The 3,640-nt window shown below is 32.4% G+C and overlaps 1 long non-coding RNA gene across 1 annotated transcript; it reads left to right on the top strand.

Moving 5' to 3' along the window:
* Positions 1-1,320: 1,320 nt before the first annotated feature.
* Positions 1,321-3,311, top strand: LOC112635827. The gene is made up of 2 exons (XR_003122099.1): positions 1,321-1,406; positions 2,787-3,311. It is a non-coding gene; the product is annotated as an uncharacterized LOC112635827 (long non-coding RNA).
* Positions 3,312-3,640: the final 329 nt, after the last annotated feature.

The raw sequence follows: 3,640 nt of genomic DNA, 5'->3' as shown, positions 1-3,640 counted from the left end.
TCTTTCACCAAATGCAGGACTTTCAATCTATTATTTATTTTATTATTGTTTCAGCATCATACTCTTGGCCTAATCTTATGGAATTCCAAATTCTTGACCTTTTTCCACAAGTCCCTAAAGGTCTATTTGTTATATTTATTCAATGTTTGTTCTCTCTCTCTGTGTCTCTTTATGGCTCGTGTTCAGATTGAGTAAAACTATTGATCTATCTTCACATTCACTCACTTTTTCCTATCTTATCTGTATTCTTCCACTGAGTTTGTTCAGTGGGGTTTTCAGTTCTAAATTTACCCTTTCTTTCTTCTTCATATTTTATGTGCTTTTTACACTTTATATTATAACATTTGTTTCAAAAGTGTTTTTATTTGCTTATTTGAATGTATTTTCAGATAATTCCTACATTTCTATCATCTTTTGATCATTTTCTTCTAGCAAGTTGATATTATGATTCATCATACATTGAGTAATTTTGGATTATATCTTGACATTTTGAATTTTACATTATTAAACACTGGGTCTTGTCAAAATCCTGTGAAGAATGTAAAATTCATACTTTATTATGAAATTTACCTGGGTGGGTTCAGGCTGCAAGATCTAACCCTCATTCTCTGGTCTATGGTTCCAATGTCAGTTCATTTTTCAAACCCGTTACTTTGCTATACAATTCTGTGCCATATATGCAGCAAAGCTTAGTAAAGAACTTGGGAAAAGATCTGTTAGCTCAGTTTTTAATGTCTTTTGCATGCTAATTAGAATTAGATTTTTACATGCATAGGCCAAAGGTGAGCCCAGTAGTTCACAAACTTGTCAATGGGATTGGTTTTTCTAGCTCTGCCACCTCTCTACAGTTTTCCCCATTGTTTTCTTGTTGTTGTTTTTTCAATCCTACAGGCAGAATGCAACCACTTCTGTAATTGACCCATTTCTGATTCCAAAAGGAATAAGGAGATATGTAAATATAAATATATAAATATTCATATAGATTAGATATAGATAGACATGTAGATATAGATATGAATGAGAGAGACAGCAGACGAGAAAGACAGCAGGACTTTCGCCTCACTGTCTGAATCTATAGCTCCAGAGAAAATAGACAGAGAAGTTTCCATTTCTTACACTCTTGGCTCCTGCAGGCTGCCATCATTGCAGCTGCTGCTATCACCACTACTACCACTGCAGGGTTGCCTAGAAACCTATAGTATGAGAGAAAATAAAAATAAAGGACAAAATATTATTTTCCTTCTCTCTCTGAGCTTTTATTAAGTTTTTCCTTACATTTTGTTTTTGTTTTGTTTTGTTTTGTTTTGTTTTGCCCCTCAGATCACTGTAAAGTTCCCCAGTGAATTAAGTTTGGTCCAGGAGATACTAAACGATACAAAAATGGCAGATACACTGCTGTTCTGGAGGTACCTTAATTTACAGTGTTCTACCTTTACCTGTCTGTTTCTGTCTACATTTCAGAGTCCTCAAATAGCTGTGCCACATATTCTGTCAAGGTTTTATACTTATATTCTGTGAGAGATAAAAGGGTATTTACTTCATCCTACCAAAAACTGGAAAACTTTCAAATACATAGTTTTCATATATTGCTTTTCAAATAACAAAGGTATCATTTTTATAACTAGAAATATGGACACAAAAAGCTTTAGGTTTTTTGTTTGTTTGCTTGAGACAGAGTCTCACTCTGTTGCCCAGGCTCCAGTGCAGTGGCACGATCTCGGCTCACTGCAACCTCCACCTCCCAGGTTCAAACAATTCTCCTGCCTCAGCCTCCTGAGTAGCTGGGATTACAGGCGCACAACACCACGCCTGGCTAATTTTTGCATTTTTAGTAGAGAGGGAGTTTCACAATATTGGCCAGGTTGGTCTCGAATTCCTGATCTCGTGATCCGCCCTCCTCTGCCTTCCAAAGTGCTGGGATTACAGGTGTGAGCCACCGCGCCCGGCCAAAATTTAAACCAGATAAATGGGCACTAGTTAATAACATCAGAGGCATATAAATATATATAGAGAGAGAGATAGATAGATAGATAGATAGATAGATAGATAGATAGATAGATAGATAGAGATAGATATATCATTGGCAAGTATTTTAGTCATTTACAATATTTTATTTTTCTACATTAAATCAGGCCAGAAAATTTAGCATTTATTTTTCTCATATGTTAATGCCATTTGTATTAAAACATATTTCCACGGACATTCCTCTACTATTAATAGATATTAAGAATTACTTTTATCCAGTCCTTAAAATAAGACTCCCGTTTTTCAGTCCATAGTTATTCACTCAATACTACTGGGTTAAATCATAATGCCTTTTTTTCTATTCCTTAATCAAAATATTCATTTTAATTATTCTGTAATATAATAGACAAATTTAATAATCTTGTGTTAGCTTGAAATACTGAAACTTAAAGTATCTACTATAAAGTATATTAACTGAAACCAAATTCTGTTCATTATAGTCACAAAACATATGAATATAGCATCTATCATCTACCATCTAACAGAGCTACATGTTAGACCAAAGTACCACATCTTCACATACACGTACTTTGTCAGCTTATGGTTTGGTACTGGAATATCTATCAGATATTCAGTGATTAAACGCCTGTTTGTTTTTTCATAAATTATAGTATTTTTTCAGATGGTGCAATTGTCATTTCTTTTAGAGACCAAATTTAAAGTATTCATGAAAGCCATTGTGCAAAAATACAAAAATTCCAAGAGAAAAGGAAAATATTGTTTTAAAATGACAATGAAAATTACATCTTTTATGTTCTCAGGTTGTGAAAAATCTTTTTAAAAATTATCATGAAGAAAATTCAGGTCTTTAAATGTACCTCTTCTCGATTGGTGCACTTTTTAACTAAGGAAAAGCTGTTTGTAATCTAGGAACTGCAATAGCTGTCACAATTAATACTGAGTATGTACTCTTTTATCATTTTTGGCAAGGATTGGTGTTTCATCATTTAGACACATCAGGTACTTACATTGCAGTGTCATATAATTTAAATTGGCATTCTTTAAAATGATGAAAAAATAACAAAGTACCGATCGGAAACTAAATTTTAGTACAGTGGGAAGGATTCATCCTTCTATCAATTGAATTTGATTGATAGAAGATGAGACAGCAATTTAAGAGAGTTTTGTTCATCTTTTCCTTTCATGGTTGTCTAACATTGACATTATTGAGGTCTTTTATTTCTACAGAATATTCTCTGCAGTCTCCTCCTCAAATATGGCTTGTGGCTATGCTTGTGAATTTTGTGAATATACAATTATTTCAAATTAAATACTAACTAAATATGGCTATATTGTGTTTATACATGTATAGACAAATACAGTGATTGATTATATTGTTAAATTGTCAATGAGAAAATGTGAAATGTGACAATTGTCTCTATGTACTTCTGTGCTTTTTAAATTAATTTTTAAATTTATATTTGACACATAATTGTACATACATAATTATGGAGTATAGTATGACATTTCAATGCATTTATACATTGTATAATGATAAAATTGGTGTAATTATCATATCCATCACTTTAAACATTTATCATTTCTTTTTGGTGACAACATTCAAATACTTTATCCTAGCTATCTTGAAATATACACTACATTATTATTTGCTTTA

The sequence above is a fragment of the Theropithecus gelada genome, chromosome 12, assembly GCF_003255815.1.
Source record: "Theropithecus gelada isolate Dixy chromosome 12, Tgel_1.0, whole genome shotgun sequence".
Classification (NCBI taxonomy): Eukaryota; Metazoa; Chordata; class Mammalia; order Primates; family Cercopithecidae; genus Theropithecus; species Theropithecus gelada.
This window is presented reverse-complemented; position numbering and strand designations above follow the sequence as displayed.